General features: G+C 38.8%; 1 long non-coding RNA gene across 1 annotated transcript in view; it reads left to right on the top strand.

Annotated features, from left to right (window-relative positions):
- Positions 1-20,264, top strand: part of LOC129626961 (uncharacterized) — a 29,958-nt gene extending 9,694 nt beyond the window's left edge. The window contains exons 2-3 of the long non-coding RNA XR_008702335.1: positions 15,974-16,100; positions 20,167-20,264. This is a non-coding gene — a long non-coding RNA (uncharacterized LOC129626961). The remainder of the gene's footprint in view (positions 1-15,973; positions 16,101-20,166) is intronic.
- The last annotated feature ends 232 nt before the right edge of the window (positions 20,265-20,496 follow it).

Here is a 20,496-nt window from a genome sequence, read left to right as displayed (position 1 = left end):
CATCTGCAGTGATTTTGGAGCCCACAAAATATATATGTATATGTATGCTAAAAGTGAAAAGTCTTTTTGCCCAAATTTCTATCCCTCACCCAAGAGATAAGTACATTTATAGTTTCTTGTATATCTCCCTGTAGATTGGGATATGTTATAGAAACATACAAAGGACTTCTGCTTATGGAAGTTGCAAACTAGGTAGTTTGGACAAACCCTCCCATTCTGAAGAGCTACAGAAGCTACAAATTTTGAAAATCTTCTGTAAAGGCACTGGAGAGCTACCAAAATGGTGAGAGCTTATGCAACCAAGACTTGAGAGAAGGGATTCTGAAGACTTGAAAGTGGCATTTGAGGTTACTTTAGTCCCTAGAAATGCCATTAATTCTGAAAATATGCTTCAGTAGATAGATGGGCTAAATGATGAAAACTGGAGTTCAGGTTCCACTAAGGAGAAGTAACCCACTCAAGCTTTGGACTAGGATTCAAAATGACTATGTTCCATAAATAATGATAAATGGAACTATGACAGCCCCCCATAGTGGGGAGACCCAGCCTTGAATCATCTCAATTCTTGATTGGATAGATGATCTGGGATTGCTAGTGATTCTAGCAAACCTGTCTACCTGAAGCAAATTATCATTTCAGGAAGAAGATTGTGTTCTCCAGAGTCTCATATTATTGCTATAATTTTTCATCTATAATCTCCAGCATTAAAACAAAGGCATATGAAGAGATAGGATCATGTGACTAAAATCCACAAGAAGGAACAGATAATAGAAACAGACTTACAGGAGATCCAGATAATGTGCATATCAGAAACTAAATTTAAAATATCTATGTTTATGTTTGGGCTTCCCTGGTGTCTCAGACGGTAAAGAATCTGTCTGCAGTGCAGAAGACCCAGGTTCAATCCCTGGGTCAGGAAGATCCCGTGAAGAAAGAAGTGGCTACCCACTTCAGTATTCTTGCCTGGAAAATTCCAGTCCATGGGATCTCAAAGAGTGGGACATGACTGAGCAACCAACATTTTATTTTCACCTCATGTTTATCTTTAAGAAACTACATAATGAGATTGAAACTTTGGCATAGACTTGGAAACTATAAGAAAGAAACAAGCAGAAAGTCTAGAAGTAAGAAATACAATAAAAAATAAAAACTGAATCAGTAGATTTCACAGCAGATTAAACAAAGACTAATGGAGAGGAGAGTGAAAAAGTTGGCTTAAAGCTCAACATTCAGAACATGAAGATCATGGCATCTGGTCCCATCACTTCATGAGAAATAGATGGGGAAACAGTGGAAACAGTGTCAGACTTTATTTTTGGGGCTCCAAAATCACTGCAGATGGTGATTGCAGCCATGAAATTAAAAGACTCTTACTTCTTGGAAGCAAAGTTATGACCAACCTAGATAGCATATTCAAAAGCAGAGACATTACTTTGCCAACAAAGATCCATCTAGTCAAGGCTACGGTTTTTCCGGTGGTCATGTATGGATGTGAGAGTTGGACTGTGAAGAAAGCTGAGCACCGAAGAATTGATGCTTTTGAACTATGGTGTTGGAGAAGACTCTTGAGAGTCCCTTGGACTGCAAGGAGAGCCAACCAGTCCATCCTAAAGAAGATCAGTCCTGGGTGTTCATTGGAAGGACTGATGCTAAAGCTGAAACTCCAGTACTTTGGCCACCTCATGTGAAGAGTTGACTCATTGGAAAAGACTCTGATGCTGGGAGGGAATGGGGGCAGAAGAAGAAGGGGACGATAGAGGATGAGATGGCTGGATGTCATCACTGACTTGATGGACATGAGTTTGGGTTAACTCCGGGAGTTGGTGATGGACAGGGAGGCCTGGCGTGCTGTGATTCATGGGATTGCAAATAGTCGGACACGACTGAGCAACTGAACTGAACTGAACTGAACTGAGCATCCAATTGTAAGTTAGAACTGGTTCTTTAAATTCTAGGTATAGATGAGAAAATAGTTTGTTGTGACAGTTTTATTTAAAACCACTGACAGTGTCAAATTCAGAACTCTGAAACACAGTTTTGCAGAAGGGCCCTTTCCCCTTTTGCTCATCAAACAATGCCCAGGTTAAAGATTCATACTAGAACACACAGAGGACCCAAGCTGTCTCTCTCTAAGGGTCTGTTAAAGCATAATTAGGACAGTGTAGGACCTAGAATTTAAGTTTTTAATCTCTGGCTTTGCACTTTGGGTATTCTCTGCCTGCTCCTTCCCTGTCTAACAATCTAAGAGGTAGATCTTACTATCATTGAACACAACAATTTTGGAATTTTATTATGAATGGAACTTACCAGTCGTTTAACAAGTGAAGAAATGGAGGCCCAGAATGATGAAATGTCTTGATCAGGATCACAGAGTGGGTCAGTGATAAAGGCAAAAGGAGAAAGGAGCAGCAGAGGATGAGATGGTTGGATGGCATCACTAACTCAATGGACATGCTGCTGCTGCTAAGTCGCCTCAGTTGTGTCCAACTCTGTGCGAACCCATAGATATGAGTTTGAGCAAATTCCGGGAGATAGTGGAAGACAGAGGAGGCTGACGTGCTACAGTCCATGGGGTCACAAAGAATTGGACAGAACCTAGAGACTGAACAACAACAATAATAATAGGTTTTGTGGCTAGAGGATCTCAGATTCTGATTCCAATTCACCCACTGAACAACAAAAGATCTTGAATAAGATACTTAATATTCTATAAGTGCTACATTCTCACTTTCCTCAACAATTAAGTAGAAATCAGAGAATATATTAATATTAATATTTCACAGGGCTGTTTTGAAGCTTCAGGAATTTAAATTTTTTGCTATAGTATCTGACAAAATGTTGAACACAATAAATGATTAGTGTTATTATTATTATTCTTTTCATTAGGATGCTTTTTGTTTCACAAGAAAACCCCTATTCAAACTAGTTTTAAGATAGGAAATGCATCATCCTTTAAAAACTCCAGAAATTTAGTAGACACCGGTTAAGGTGTGTCAGGATTCCACTCTGCTCCTCTGATGTTCTCTTGGTCCAGCCTTTACTTTTATTTTATTATTCTTTTGTAAAGTATGTTTTTGTTTATTTATTTTGCTGTGTCAGGTCTTAGTTGCAGCACACAGGAGTTTTAGTTGAGTCAGGTGAACTCTTGGTTGTGGCATGTGGGATCTAGTTCCCTAACCAGGAATTGAACCCAGGTCCCTTGTATTGGGACCACAGTGTTTAGCCACTGGACCACCAGGGAACTCCCAGCTTTGCTTATTGCTTTGACCTCAGGATGGTTTCCCTCATGACTAGGGTGCCTGGGACCCCAGGCAGAAATAAGCCTCCTTTTTTTCACTTTAAGAAAGAGGAAGAGAAGAAGTTCTCGTTAGGGCATATAAGTCTTTTTTATTAGTCTAATAGAGCTAAAATGATATGCCCACTCTTCTCCCTGTGAGTTACTATGGTAATTCCATGTGCATTAACTACCTTAAGTTCATGAGAATCTATTGTGGGATTTGGGAAAAGAATTGACTTTGTTTTAGCCAGTAAAGAAGAAAGAGAAAAAGAACAAAATTGGGAGACATAGGCAAAAATGAGGGTTGGAAACTGGCGATTTTACTATGTGGCAGGCACATAGTAGGTGCTCAGCAAACAATCATAATTTCTCCCCTATTCTTATTCTCCAAATTCTTATCATTCACCAGAGCGTGTTTCTCATTTTCTTGTCTTTTCTAAAACTATTAAAGAGTTAGTATTTATCACTATTTTTATATTAAAAATATCACATAGTCTCTGAAGGCAATTCATTCACTTGTTCACTCATTTATTTGTTCCTGTTTTGGCCTTCAACAAATAATGAACACCTACTATGTACAAAACAAGAGCTGCAAAACTGTTTCAAACTATGCCATTTGAATACATGTGTAGTTTCCCAGTAAGATTACACTGATGTGACAGTATTAATTTTTTAATGTAGAATGCATTCAGTATGATTTATATCACTGTATTATCATTTTTCATAATCACAGATCATATTCTAAGTAAAAATAATTTAAATTATCATTAGTTTAAAGTTTTAGAGTAAATGTGGAGGAATGGAAAAGTGTTATTTTAAATAGGTTAATATTTCAAATGAGTCCTTATTTATCTGAAAAATTCATTTTTATAAAACTTACTTTTTTTGGGTGAAGTTCTATGAAGACAATTGTGAGTTCTATGAAAGGTCTGGCAAAATTCTTTAAACCTCAGTAGTAATAGAGTGATGTTTCTTGGCTTCATTTTGGAACATAAGCCTTTATATGATTCTGAAATGGAAATTGACAAAGAAAGGAAAAGAGGAATACATCTGATTTTATTAAAATTATTTCTTCTAGTGAATGTCAATGATAGTCTTCCTTTTCTCATTTTTACTGGAATTTCAGGAAGTCACATTGATTTGGCAAGATTTGATCTCATCATATGTACATATTTTAAATATTAGCCCTTTTTGGTGGCTCATTCATTTAGTGGGCTATAAAACTCCACTTTCTTCTTTTTCTTTGGTCAAAATTAGATCTGTGAAATGTGTTGCTAATTCAATGAAGGGTAGGGTGTGTGCAGAAGAGCACTTCTGACCTGTATAATTCTGATTACTCTGAAGGTGAGTTAAAAGAATGGAAAAGAAAGTATTTAAGGTGATGGCTTGGGCTTTGTCAGGAAATTATTGAGTTTTCTTTGGTATCTCCCATATATAAAAGAGGCATACATGTTAATAAACTGTTTGTTTTTTAAAAAAAAATAATGGAAAAGTTGGAAAATATCAAATAATAATAGTTTACACTGATTTACCAATGAGTGGCTGTTTTGTGTGTAAACATAAGCAGCCACTAATCTGACAGTTTGAAACACACACACACACACACACACACACCATGAATGCTTTGTTGTGGGCTCACATCAATGGAAAGCCTGAGTCAGAAAAGTAATGAAGCACAATGAAAACAATAGCTCTACCCCCCAACCAGTACATCTGTATTACTGGACTTCAAAGCTCATTATAGATGTTGAGGTATTTGATCATCCCATCTCTATACGGTAAGGCTATAATTCCCAACCAGAAACTGAGGAAAAGGGATTAAGTGATTTGTACAGACTTCAGGGAGCCATGCTAAATCCCGGAGATTTTGTAATAAGGAAAGAATTTTCTTTGCATACTTTCCTTGAAAGTGATCTAGGACTTAATTAAAATTATACACATTTTGAAATACATGAAATTCTAAATGCCAGTCGAGGCTGACCTTGACCTTGGTGGCTTGAATACATGCAGCATAACTCAATTGTATGGGTTATTTCTGAAAGGTTTTCAAGATTTCCCAGATGTTTCTTCCCTTAAAAATCTAAGGAGTTATTTTCATTTACTAATGTGTATAGGCAGTTAATTGGGAAAACCTGTAAATGTCATTTTCACTGATTGCCTGAGTATGGGTGTACATACATGCATGTATTAAAATATTATACAAGATAAAACAAACTATGATAAGAAAATGATAAGATAAGGTTATGTTTCAAGCAGGTGTGCCTGTTCTCTCAATGATAAATCTCCTATGTGTACTTGAACTCTTTAGGAAATAATTAAAGTAGATTAAAATAGTTTCCCAACTTTCTGGATTAATGAATTCCTATTGTAGTGTACAATCTCACAGACCTCTTTTATGAATTTTTGTAATCATTTTACCATTTTATGAAGTGATTTATAAAGAAACTATTCATATACAAATTATACCTTCACATTATTAAAATTATTTGTTTAAAGTTTATTTAATAGCCTATTTAATACTATTCATAAAAAGAGGTAAATTTCAAAATTTCTCCATTTATTAAGTGACCCATGCTATTTAATGTAAATATGAAAGAAAAAGAATGAATTGTTAACAAACAATATGACATAATAAAAAATTCTGCACAATCACCCCAATATACTATTCATCAGACCCATATAATTTTCAAAAAATTTTTAGAAAATTAATATATGCAAGTGTGGTATTTGTAAGCACAAATTATATATTGTGCACATGTATCATTTTTATTACAATAAATGTAAAGTCAATTTAGACATATTAATAACTGTATTTACTCTTTTTAATCCTGCTTCTGAAGTACTAGAGGCAATTTGATGTAAAAAAATTGCTTAGATGGATGCATTGTAAGAGTCTGATGAATAGTATATTGGGTTGACTGTGCAGAGTTTTTATTATTTTTATGATCTTCATTAATGTTCTATATTTGAACACATGTTCCTTACAGTTCTTATATTTATTCAGTAGCCCATTATGGGTATAAATTGAACTATATATGCCATGAATCAAGACAATAAAAACTTGCATCAATATCAGAAGTTCCTTGGTAGCTAGTTGCACACAGGTGGGTGGAAAATCAAAAGAGAGACTAAAACATAAGCAGGTTTTAAAATTTCCCTTCGTTCTGGTAGTGTTAAATTGTTCTCCCTTAAGGTAGAAATGATTTAAATATTTTTAATCTTATTTCAGTCTTTAAGAATATAAATCCCCTTGAACTCTTTTCCAAGCTCCAGTGTTTCTCACATCTTCATTTACAGTACACATCTAAATATTGGGAAGGCGATGAAAATGCACTGATCTTAGCTTGGTTGTTCAGTATATGGGCTACTTAAAGATAAAAGTTAATAGATAATTAATGAGGACATGCTATATAGCATAGGGAACTCTACTTAATGCTCCGTGGTGACCTGAAGGGAACGGAAGTCCAAAACAGAGTGGATATATGTATATGTATGCCTGATTCAGTAGAAACTAACACAACATACTCCAATAAAAGCAACTGTACTCCAACAAAGATTAATTAAAAAAGAAAGAATTAAAAGAAACTAAAAGTTATGTTAAAACAATAAAAATCCATTGATATCTCAAAACCTTAATGATGATGTAGAGGATAAGCTTGAGTCAAACAAAAAAGAGGAGAAAAGAAAAAGAAGACAATAGAAAATGAAAAATAGACGTTAAATAGCAAAAATACACAAGGAAAGGAAAATCAAACCCTGGCTATATTACATCAACTGTGTCCAATATGATGTACTGTGGGCTTCTGCTCCATGACATTTAACAGCATTGTTCATCATTAATGTTATCGATGGGCTTATGTAATCAGTACCAATCTCTGTATCGCAAGTTTCAAGAGGGAAGGAAAATTACCTGCTAAAAACTATTACTCTTGAGACTCAGCATGGACTCTGACACATAATAGGTGTTCAAATAAGTATATGTTGAAGGAGGAAGAAAGGGGAGAAAAAAGAACAGAAGGAAGGGAAGGAGAAAATAACAAACAAAAGGAAGAAAATAATGAATTATTAGAAGAAGAGCTAATGAGACCAATGTTCAATTAATTTCTATGATTCAGCAAACATTTGTTCGATGTCTTTATGTAGAAATGCAAGTGGAAATGGGGATAGGATGGGGATTGACCCACACTGGTGGGTGTAGTGAGAAGATAAGTGAAGAAGTGGAGCATGAGATCACATAGCCCACTCCCCAAATGAGTGTGTGATCTGCTGCCTACCCGACTCTCTCTCTCCAACTTATTTTTTCTCTGTTTTTTTCCTGTCACAGTAGATGTCACCACTTCATCCAAGTGTAGAAAATGCTTTTTGAGAAATCAACAGTACAGTGGTGGTAACTTGGTGGAGATATGGGAACATGAGAGGTTTGAGAGGGACTTTATTGCCACTTGGAAAGAGTGTTATTTTATCTGAACTTTGTTCTAATATTATCAGATAAAACCAAAAGTAGTCATTGCAGTTTCAGGTTCTGGGTCTGGAATGTAGGGCCAGTGTTTGGTAGAAGTTGATTCAGACAAGTGTGTTGGCTATTTGATATGTTTATTGATTCATCTATGTACTCATTCAGAAGCAGTTCTTTAATAGCTCTGTTCAAAGCACTAACTTAAGATGCCAAATTTCAATGATCATATTAATATAGGCACTAAATGGATAATATAATAAGTATACCAATGGAATTATTTTTTGCATGATCCAGAAATAAATGACAGTGTGTGCCTACATGCTCAGTTGTGTCTGACTCTTTGCGACCCCATGGACTGTAGCCCACCAGGCTCTTCTGTTTATGTGGTTCTCCAGGTAAGAATGCTGGAGTGGGTTGCCATTTCCTACTCCAGGGAATCTTCCCGACCCAGGGATCAAACTCATGTCTTCTCCTCTCCTTCATTGGCAGGCGGGTTCTTTACCACTGAGCCACCTGGGAAGTAGAAATTACAGTAATGAAACTATATTTAAAAATAGATGCTTATCAGAGATACTGTCAGAGGTTAGAATCTGGTCTTTGGTCTCAAGAAAATTATAAAGCAGAAGAGAGATATGAAATATATGCAAAATTCAAAAGTGTCTCGAAATGTAAGTTCTGTAAAAGGTGTATCAAAAAGTGATTTTACAGCTTAGTCATTCACTGATAATTTGAGAAATAGAGGGTACCCACTCCTTCTAATTTATAATTTTCTTGAGACTAAAGATCAGTTCCTAACCTCTGACTCTATCCCTGAGAAGTATTGGTAAAGAATCGGCCTGCAATGTGGGAGACTGAGGTTTGAATCTTGAGTTGGGAAGACACCCTGAAGAAGGGCATGGCAACCCACTCTAGTATTCTTGCCTGGAGAATCTCATGGACAGAGGAGCCTGGTGGGCTACAGTCCATAGGATTGCAGAGTCGGACACAATAAAAGCGATTTAGCATACATTATGGCAGAGTACCATTTCAGCGGAAGGGGGAATTCCCCAGCCCCACTATAACTGGGTCAGGTCTGTCTGTTGCTGGAGGCCTCTGCTAATGGGCTGCATCTTTTCCATCACCTGTGCTTCACCCATGGAGACATGGAACCCATCTTTCAAGGGCACAGAAACCCCAGAACAGGTGGGAGGTCAGACACATCTCTTGTCCTGCAGCAATGAATTGTCTAGCAAGCCTCTTGTTTCCTGAAATGCTAAGATGAGAAGCAAACAAAAGGTCAGGTTCTAAGGCTTAATGAGCATGCAGGTGGGAGCATAACCAGATCCCTGTTACAGGCATTTCAGCCTCTACCAGAGATTCCCTTCAGTGCTCTGCCTCCCTCTGAGGAAAGACAATCTCGTCTCATGAACTTGGCACTTCCTTTAAGGCTGATGACTCAGATGATCATTTTTTCTGTCCTAGTTCTTTCTCTGGATTGGCTGGGGTGGGGGTGGAGGAGTAGGAGGGGTGGGTTAGTGATGTTTGATCCTGGTTGGGTGGATTTCACCACTTTTTAGTAAAGGTGGTATTGGGGGAGCTTGTCTAGACTCAGTTGTCGTGGTTCTTATTCAAATGCTGGTATTCTTTTCATATTTTCCCTTATAGGTTATTAAAAAATATTGAGTATAGTTCCCTGTGCTATACAGTAGGTCCTTGCTGGTTATCTATTTTATATATAGTAGTGTATATATGTTAATCCTAAACTCCCAGTTAATCCTTTCCCTCTTTCCCCCTTGGTAACCATAAATTTGTTTTCTATGTCCACAGGTCTATTTCTGTTCTGTATATAAGTTCATTTGTATCATTTTTTAAGAATCCATGTAAAAGCAGTATCATACGATATTCATTTTTCCCTATGTGGCTTACTTTACTTGTTATGATAATCTTTTGGTTCATCCATGTTGCTGCAAATGACATTATTTCACTCTTTTTTATGTCTGAGAAGTATTTCTATATATATGTGTGTGTGTGTGTGTGTGTGTGTATGTCTTTATTCATTCATCTGTCAATGGACACATAGGTTGCTTCCATGTCTTGGTTATTTTAAGTAATGCAGCTATGATCATTGGAATGCATGTATCTTTTCAAATTTTCTATGGTAATTTGTTTATCTTAGAAAGGGAATAACTAGATTTTTAAAACTAGAACTTAGTTGAGACTTTGCCTTTTAAATGGTTTATAATAATTACAGGGATTAATATATTTGTTCTTCATTTTACAGTCACGTGGGAAATTACCCTTGTGTGACAAAACCTTGGGGTAGCTCCTCTCAGCTGCTCCTGCTCTGTCGCAGCCTGGCGCTCTCAGCCGCCGCCCCTGACCTCAGACGCTGGGTAGCTCCTCTTGGCAGCTGCCCCTCGGGCATGGGGTCCTCCCGGCTTCTGCCCCTGACCTCGGACGTGGGGTAGCTCCTCTCGGCCACGCTCTGTATGCCGTCGCAGCCGCCAGTGCTCTGTGCCTCGTTGTAGCGGCCCGCCCGAGGCCAGGGGCGGTGGCCGGGAGGAGCAACCCCACGTCCAACGAGCGGTGGCTGCGCGGGTGCAGGAGGCCCTAGAGGAGCTATTCCACGTCAAGGTCAGGAGGGGCGGCGGTGAGGAGATACCCCTCGTCCAAGGTAAGGAGCAGCGGCTGCACTTTGCTGGAGCAGCAGTGAAGAGATACCCCACGTCCAAGGTAAGAGAAACCCAAGTAAGACGGTAGGTGTTGTGAGAGGGCATCAGAGGGCAGACACACTGAAACCATACATACTCACAGAAAACTAGTCAATCTAATCACACTAGGACCACAGCCTTGTCTAACTCAATGAAACTAAGCCATGCCCATGGGGCCACCCAAGATGGGAGGGTCATGGTGGAGAGGTCTGACAGAATGTGGTCCACAGGAGAAGGGATGGCAAACCACTTCAGTATTCTTGCCTTGAGAACCCCATGAACAATATGAAAAGGCAAAATGATAGGATACTGAAAGAGGAACTCCCCAGGTCAGTAGGTGCCCAATATGCTACTGGAGATCAGTGGAGAAATTACTCCAGAAAGAATGAAGGGATGGAGCCAAAGCAAAAACAATAACCAGTTGTGGATGTGACTGGTGATAGAAGCAAGGTCCAATGCTGTAAAGAGCAATATTGCATAGGAACCTGGAATGTCAGGTCCATGAATCAAGGCAAATTGGAAGTGGTCAAACAGGAGCTGGCAAGAGTGAATGTTGACATTCTAGGAATCAGTGAACTCAAATGGACTGCAATGGGTGAATTTAACTCAGATGACCATTATATCTACTACTTCGGGGAGGAATCCTGTAGAAGAAATGAAGTAGCCATCATGGTCAACAAAAGAGTCCGAAATGCAGTACTTGGATGCAATCTCAAAAACCACAGAATGATCTCTGTTCATTTCCAAGACAAACCATTCAATATCACAGTAATCCAAGTCTATGCCCCAACCAATAATGCTGAAGAAGCTGAAGTTGAATGGTTCTATGAAGACCTACAAGACCTTTTAGAACACCCAAAAAAGATGTCCTTTTCATTATAGGGTACTGGAATGCAAAAGTAGGAAGTCAAGAAACACCTGGAGTAACAGGCAAATTTGGCCTTGGAATATGGAATGAAGCAGGGCAAAGACTAATAGAGTTTTGCCAAGAAAATGCACTGGTCATAGCAAACACCCTCTTCCAACAACACAAGAGAAGACTCTACACATGGACATCCCCAGATGGTCAACACCAAAATCAGATTGATTATATTCTTTGCAGCCAAAGATGGAGAAGCTCTATACAGTCAGCAAAAATAAGACCAGGAGCTGACTGTGGCTCAGACCATGAACTCCTTATTGCCAAATTCAGACTGAAATTGAAGAAAGTAGGGAAAACCACTAGACCATTCAGGTATAACCTACATCAAATCCCTTATGATTATACAGTGGAAGTGAGAAATAGATTTAAGGGCCTAGATCTGATAGATAGAGTGCCTGATGAACTAGGGTCGGAGATTCATGACATTGTACAGGAGAAAGGGATCAAGGCCATCCGCATGGAAAAGAAATGCAGAAAAGCAAAATGGCTGTCTGGGGAGGCCTTACAAATAGTTGTGAAAAGAAGAAAAGTGAAAAGAAAAGGAGAAAAGGAAAGATATAAGCATCTGAATGCAGAGTTCCAAAGAATAGCAAGAAGAGATAAGAAAGCGTTCCTCAGAGATCAATGCAAAGCAATAGAGGAAAACAACAGAATGGGAAAGACTAGAGATCTCTTCAAGAAAATTAGAGATACCAAGGGAACATTTCATGCGAAGATGGGCTCAGTAAAGGACAGAAATGGTATAGACCTAACAGAAGCAGAAGATATTAAGAAGAGGTGGCAGGAATACACAGAAGAGCTGTACAAAAAAGATCTTCACGACCCAGATAATCACAATGGTGTGATCATTGACCTAGAGTCAGACATCCTGGAATGTGAAGTCAAGTGGGCCTTAGAAAGCATCACTACGAACAAAGCTAGTGGAGGTGATGGCATTCCAGTTGAGCTATTCCAAATCCTGAAAGATGATGCTGTGAAAGTGCTGCACTCAATATGCCAGCAAATTTGGAGAACTCAGCAGTGGCCACAGGACTGGAAAAGGTCAGTTTTCATTCCAATCCCAAAGAAAGGCAATGCCCAAGAATGCTCAAACTACTGCACAATTGCACTCATCTCACACACTAGTAAAGTAATGCTCAAAATTCTCCAAGCCAGGCTTCAGCAATACGTGAACCGTGAACTTCCAGATGTTCAAGCTGGTTTTAGAAAAGGCAGAGGAACCAGAGATCAAATTGCCAACATCCCCTGGATCATGGAAAAAGCAAGAGAGTTCCAGAAAAACATCTATTTCTGCTTTATTGACTATGCCAAAGCCTTTGACTGTGTGGATCACAATAAACTGTGGAAAATTCTGAAAGAGATGGGAATACCAGACCACCTGACCTGCCTCTTGAGAAACCTATATGCAGGTCAGAAAGCAACAGTTAGACCTGGACATGGAACAACAGACTGGTTCCAAATAGGAAAAGGAGTACGTCAAGGCTATATACTGTCACCCTGTTTATTTAACTTCTATGCAGAGTACATCATGAGAAATGCTGGGCTGGAAGAAGCACAAGCTGGAATCAAGATTGCCGGGAGAAATATCAATAACCTCAGATATGCAGATGACACCACCCTTATGGCAGAAAGTGAAGAGGAACTCAAAAGCCTCTTGATGAAAGTGAAAGTGGAGAGTGAAAAAGTTGGCTTAAAGCTCAACATTCAGAAAACGAAGATCATAGCATCTGGTCCCATCACTTCATGGGAAATAGATGGGGAAACAGTGGGAACAGTGTCAGACTTTATTTTTTGGGGCTCCAAAATCACTGCAGATGGTGACTGCAGCCATGAAATTAAAAGATGCTTACTCCTTGGAAGAAAAGTTATGACCAACCTAGACAGCATATTGAAAAGCAGAGACATTACTTTGCCAACAAAGGTTTGTCTAGTCAAGGCTATGGTTTTTCCTGTGGTCATGTATGGATGTGAGAGTTGGACTGTGAAGAAAGCTGAGCACCGAAGAATTGATGCTTTTGAACTGTGGTGTTGGAGAAGACTCTTGAGAGTCCCTTGGACTGCAAGGAGATCCAACCAGTCCATTCTGAAGGAGATCAGCCCTGGGATTTCCTTGGAAGGAATGATGCTAAGGCTGAAACTCCAGTACTTTGGCCATCTCATGCGAAGAGTTAACTCATTGGAAAAGACTCTGATGCTGGGAGGGATTGGGGGCAGGAGGAGAAGGGGACAACAGAGGATGAGATGGCTGATTGGCATCACTGACTCGATGGATGTGAGTCTGAGTGAACTCCGGGAGTTGGTGAAGGACAGGGAGGCCTGGCGTGCTGCGATTCACGGGGTCGCAAAGAATCGGACACGACTGAGTGATTGAAGTGAACTGATAAAACCTTGAAATATATGAACCAGGCATATTCAGACTGTCCCAATGGTCATGGGACAGAGAAGCTCACAGGCCAAATTAAAATGCTCAAATTATGCTCAAATTAAAATCATTTAAGAATGCACAGGAGAAGTAAGGAGAAAAGGAAGGGAAGATTAATACAAAGCAGGATGCAAGCAGGATGGAAGGGTCATTGCCTGATTTCTGCTCTTTTCTCTCGGACTCATAAGTCTTCCCAGCTGATGGTGTTGTTCTGAAGAAGACCAGCAATTGAAACATCCTGGGAGATGGTGAAGGACAGGGAAGCCTGGCACGCTGCAGTCCATGTGGTCACAAAGAGTTGGACATGACTGAGCAACTGAACAGCAATAACAGGGTCAACACTCACTTGCTGTATCCTAGAGAAGCTGGGAAATATGCCCAGTCCTTGCTGTGATTTGCCAGTTAGCTTCTGAAACTCTAGCTTTTACCTGAATTTCTTGAACAAAGTACATATAGGGCCAGAATGAGACCATGATGGGTATTACCAATATGTGGCCAACTTATAGACGGCAGGGCTATCTATAGAGGTGACATGATCTATAATTATTCTGTAGTCTTTCCATTCCTTTCTATCTGTAAGTAACATTCTTGTTTGTTCCATAATATGTTCCATTAATTTTATGTACCTTTAATTTGTCTGGAGCTTCCCTGATGCCTGGTGGCTCAAATGGTATAAAATCTGTCTGCAGTGCAGGAGACCCATGTTTGATCCCTGGGTCAGGAAGAACCCCTGGAGAAGGGAACGGCAATCCACTCTAGTACTCCTGCCTGGAAAATCCCAGGGACAGAGGAGCCTCATGGGCTCCAGTCCATGGAGTCACAAAGGGTCTTAGAAGTTAGTAACTTACTTTACATATAATAAATCTTGTATATGCTGCTCATGTCTCTCAAGCTTCCTGCTTACTCATTATTGACAACTACTACACCCTGTAAATTTCATCTATGTCTCATAAACTGCTTGCTTAATGTCTGTGCTTCATCCTTCTAATGGTTTTATTTATCCTGTTTATTTTGTTTTCTATAGCAAAGTTGAATATTCAGAAGGTGGTAGAGGTATCTACAATACCAGAGTCTCAAGTTATAAGTTCATTCTAATTTTTTGGTCACCAAAAATATAGACAACATTTAAGATTTTATAAAACAAGTTCTGTATCTTATTATTACAGTGTTTTTAGAAAAATAAAAATCTTAGGAATCTGAAGAACTCATTGAATTCTCAGAGAAAATGTAAAACTCACAAGGACATCAAGTTAAGATGAAAAGTACCATTTTATTATTGTGTTTTTCACAAGTGAGGTACTGGATGGTGCTTCCAGGGTGGAGAGAGGCGTGGGTATGGTTTAACTATGCTTCTGGGTCTGATCATTCAGAGAGAAAATACACTCTGACATCATTATGACTAAGAAAATTGTAAGTCACACACAGCAAAGAGGTTAAGAGAGGTTAAACTGAAGAGTTCCCACTTCACCCTGTCCTTTTAAAGACCAGCTCACTCAAATCCACAGCCACAGTATTTGTTTTTGACTACTTGGTTCGTACAACTGAATATCTTTAACTTCTATATACCTGAAATTTGACCAAAAACTTCTGGGAATTCTTTCCATATTATTAACATTCTTAACCAGTGAACATGTCCACAACAACAAAAAAAGGAAAATAAACTTACCTAAAATAAACTTAGGCTCTGAAAAGTTTCCGTGCTTTTCAGTGTTTGGTGTCCCCCACCTCTGGCATTCCCCAGATGAGAGCAAGAAGCAAAAATCAAGCCTCGTAATGTGACAGATGGCACATACTACTTTCAAAAAGTAGTTAAGGGTAATTGTCCAATTATGAGGGAAGGGAGTTGTGGGTAGCAGAAGGAGCCAAAATTGCTCAGTCCAAGGAAATGATGTTGAGTGTGAGATTCAGCTGGCTTGGTTTGTGCTGTTTGTCTGGTTACGGAATCTCGTGCCAGGCACTTAGATGCACTAGGGTAGCTGTTTATGCTGTTTTTAAACAACCCTTGACAAAGTGAATAGATTCAATGTTAGTATCTCGAGTTTGGTTCCCAATGAGAGAATAAGGGAGTAAAAGAATGTGAGAAAAGAACAAATGTGTCCAAAAGGCATGTATTAGGAAACCACTTTCATAGACTAACCTATGGTTTCATGTCGTTGAATACTGCTGTTGTTGTTTAGTCACTAAGTCGTGTCCGCTCTTTTGTCAGGCTCCTCTGTCCATGGGATTCTCCAGGCAAGAACACTGGAGTGGGTCGCCATTCCCTTCTCTAGTGGATCTTCCTGACCCAGGGATCAAACCCGTGTCTCCTGCACTGGCGCGTGGATTCTCTACTGGTGAGCCACTATGGAAGCCTCATTAAATATTACATGCAGTGGATGTTAACACTAGGGCAAATCACACTGGACTGCCAGAGCCAAAGCATTTCCGCTTAGAGGTGACACTCATATTGCTCTGTAAAAGGAAGATGCGAGAATCGGTGCATTTACAGAGGCTGTGATTTTGGATCTATAGCCAAGGATATGACAAACATATGTTCACGGATATTAGAATTTAAAAAACATATTGCTTTGTTTTCTGAAAATAACCAGGGCAAAAATAATAAAAGCACATATTAAAATAAGTTGGAACTAGCTACCCTGGCCTGGTGACCTGATATTTGCAAATGTACCATGTTTTTAATTTCAAAAACAAAAAAGAAAAATGCTTTGGGAAAATTTTGTAATAACTCTCAACTTTAGAGTAACAGGTGTACAAAAACACCTGAATATCGGAATCATAGTAGGTATTTGTATTTGTGTTTGTTCAGTCGCCAAGTCATGCCCGACACTTTGTGACCCCATGGTCTGTGGCACAAATAGGTACAATGTCTGAGAGTATACTCACAATTAAGATATTAGATTCAATAATAGGTGTTTTTGCAAGTTACATATAAATCCTAGTGGAATTCCTAATAATCTGGTGGTGTATGGAAAATTCATGCATGCGTGCGTGCATGCTAGTTCGCCAAATCGTGTTTGACTGTTTGTGACCACATGGACTGTAACCCACCAAGCTCCTCTGTCCATGGGATTTCCCAGGCAAGAACCCTGGAGTGGGATGCCATTTCCATCTCCAGGGCATAAGCCAGTCTTAACAGAGAGCCTAGGCGGTTGGAGAGCTAAGGACAGTTAACTCCAAGAGGTCAACAGTGCTGGATCTGAACCTGATGTTGGTTACTTCATGTTTATATTCCAGTTGGCCACAGAACTCTGTTTTATTTATTTCCCTCAGCAAAATGGTAAGACCAGCTTCTCACATATGGAAACATTTCCATATGGCAAGCAAGAATGAGATTTCAAAAATAATGTCATATGGAATATGCAATTCCAACAGAGAGTACTAGATAATATTTCATATAGCAAAAATAATAGTCAGTGAAGTTTGCATTGCTTTTCTTTTCCTCCTCAAACCCATTTCTTTAAAAAGTGCCTTCTGAATCCATTTGACATAATGAGGTCCTTTTAAAAATATTGATTCTTCTCCTTCACAATCTTGGTCTACTTCTCATACTCTAAAAAATGTTAAGAAGTGTTGGATTCCATAAAGTTCGATAGCATGAGCCTCTATCAAAAAAAAAAAAAAAGAAAGAAAAAGGAATTCTAGAAATAACTTTTATACCATCTGATAAGGTTTATTTTAAATTTTGATATAATAAATGTATTTATAGCAAACCAATTTCTATATACATAAGGTAGCAGAGTTATCTTAAATCTAGAAAATCTGATTGACTATTTGCATGATTTTAGTATTCTTTTATTCTTTCACCTTTTCAGGGAAGAACAAAAAAATAGAAAACATATTTTTCCCCTTCATAGCTTCAAAATTTCCAGAAATGTTAAATCTCTCTTTAAGATGTCACTGATGTAGTTTGCAGTTATCTATAAGAGTTGGAATTTTCCTGCACTAAGGAAAACTTGGCAGGCTGGTAAGTTTTGAGATTCTGGATGAAAAGATTTATATTCACTTGTAGGAGAGCATTGTGTTCATTTTATAATTGTTTCAATTATTTAATTTTTAAACATTCAATTCCAAACTGCTTTCTTTTACAGCATTCAATCTTGGCAGATAGTCACTTCGATTAACATCACCAAGTGGCCCCTATTGCTTACACAATATTCCTTTGAAACTCTTGTGTTCAGCCTTTAATAACTGTGTTGCATAGCAATGAAAACCATTGTTCAGCTAAAACACTTTGGCCCTCATATCACTAATGGGGGAAATAAAAGCTCCATCCTGTTTTTAATTAGTGTTTGGCCATATAGCACATGACTATAAAAATGCTTATTTTATTGAATCATATAAAGTTTGTGCCACATTTGTGAATGCAAGCACAGTGCCATGCTGTAGTAGGTACATGGAAGTAAAATATGACTTCTTAAGTCTATGTCTGTGAAAATGAGGGGAACTCGACAAAGAGAAATTGAGAACTTGCTCAATGAATACAAACAGAATAGAAAAAAAAAAAGCAAGTGGACCACATATGGAGTTATGTTTTTTTTTTTAAAAAAGAGTATCAAGAGGACAATATTTTGCATTAACCCTCCAACTCTCCACTGTGAAATAGCCCATAGGGTGGTTTTTAGAGATTTGTGGCAAATAGGTACAATCTCACAAACGACAGGCTACATCATTTCGAAATCAAAGTCTCTCCAGAAAGAAAGATATAATCAGCCCCTCTCCATGGGATACCATTTTCAGTAATAAAGGGAAAATAATCAGTGAAGCAACCAGTTAGTTGAAATGAAATAGGGAGGGAATAATTATCAGTTCGTAATCGCTGCGCCCATTACCCTCGACTCCAGGCTCCTCTGTGCAGGGCTCCTGCACCTGGCACTCATGCTCACAGGCAGCTGACATGACACAGAGGCCAGGCCCTAATGGCCTGCTGCCCGGGCCTCCAAGCCGGTCGCCATCAATGGCTGCAGATGTCAGTGAAGAATGATCACTCTTAGGTAGCCTCCTTCAGTCATAATCCCGGAGTCCTTGTAGCAGCCAGCGGCTTGAGCTCTTTCAACATAAAGGCCAGGCTTGAATGAAGGGTCTTGGGAAATCTTTGATAAGCCGGGTTCTTAGATGTTCTAAGCAGATTGTGAAAATGATTTATGACAAAAGGCCAGGTTAATTTAAAAAGAATTTTTAAAAAAAAAACAAAAACATTATGTTATGCTGCTTCTGATAGTTTCTATAAATTGATAAGCAGGTCTGAAGTTGATTTTTGAATTTTCAACACATATGCACAAGTTGGCTAGACTATCACTGGTTCTTACTAAGTTATTAAAAAGGAAACCAAAAGAGGGCTTTAAATCAGGTGCATTCAATAAAACTCTATTTGAGCTGGCACAGAGGCAGTTGTGTATGTTTTCTAGTGGAGCTAGTGATGCAAGTTTATCACCGTATTACCTATAGTTAAATGCTATTTTGCTTCCATAAAAGCACCATTATAATTTCTACCAAGGATCATTACAGTATATGCATAGTTGATGAATTAACTTGCTGTTAAGAGGCAAGTAATACAGCCATTAGATTTACTGTATTTTAATAGTGATTTATGCTTGTTAATTAGCCATGACTTTTCAGGAGAAGGAAAGGGAGTTCAAAAAAGGCTCCTTAGGGCAGGATAAGTGCTCCATTTAAACTAATAGATTAAACATGTTTATTACCATTATCAATATTGTCCAGCCGAGACAAGAAACAATTTTCAATGAAGAAGGCAATTAACATACCGTTTTAAGGGCCAAATGATTGTTCTCTCTTTAGGATTCTAACTGAAAGGAAATACTTTCTTCATTGTTCATAGGATGTTTCTGAAATTTGGTTTAAGCTGGAATCATTGACTCTTTAAAAATTTTGTTTATTTGGCTGTGTCAGGTCCTAGTTGTGCCAACGAGATCTTTGTTGCAGCATGAAGGCTTCTCTCTAGTTGTGGTGCTCCGTTGCAAGTGGAAATCTTAGTTCTCCATCCAGGGATCAAACCCACGTCGCCCGGCATTGGAGGGCAGATTCTTAACTACTGGATCACCAGGGAAGTCCCTTATTGATTGTTTGTTATAGGCCTTTAGGCTCTTTCATGCAATTTGTCTTCCTCTGGAAAAACACTTGTCCTCCCTGGAATTTGTTAATGTTATTTGTGTTGGCCACTAGGAGCTGGCAAGAGGCAAAGTGGACTGCATGAAATGTGACTATTTAAAGAAAGGCATCATGCTTTTCTTAGCATACACTCCAAACCCTGGACCAACAAAATAGCATATACAATGAGCTGGGCTCTAGGCATAGCTCAGATCATTCTTTTTCTTTTTTTTTTTGATGTGGACCATTTTTAAAGTCTTCACTGAATTTATTACAGTATTGCTTTTGTTTTAGGCTTTGGTTTTTGGTTGCAAGGCATGTGGGATCTCAGCTCCTTGACCAAGGATTGAACCTGCACCCCCTGCATTGGAAGGCGGTCTTAACCACTGGACCACCAGGCAAGTCCCACTCAGATCATTCTTATTCAACATAAGATGAATTCTGTATTCTAGAGTATACATGTTCACGTTCTGGTGAGACTAGTTTATCTAAGTCCAATGTCTTCCTAACAGAATAGGATAGCTGAGACCCACAGGATGTTAATTCTGTAGAGTAAATACTATTTTTAATGCCAACAACTTCCCTCCGCTGACACTTTTTTTGGGAGACGGTGGCTGTGGTGTT

Source organism: Bubalus kerabau, chromosome 14 (genome assembly GCF_029407905.1).
Source record: "Bubalus kerabau isolate K-KA32 ecotype Philippines breed swamp buffalo chromosome 14, PCC_UOA_SB_1v2, whole genome shotgun sequence".
Taxonomy (NCBI): domain Eukaryota; kingdom Metazoa; phylum Chordata; class Mammalia; order Artiodactyla; family Bovidae; genus Bubalus; species Bubalus kerabau.
The sequence above is the reverse complement of the archived record's forward strand: the minus strand, read 5'-3'. Positions and strand labels throughout refer to the sequence as shown.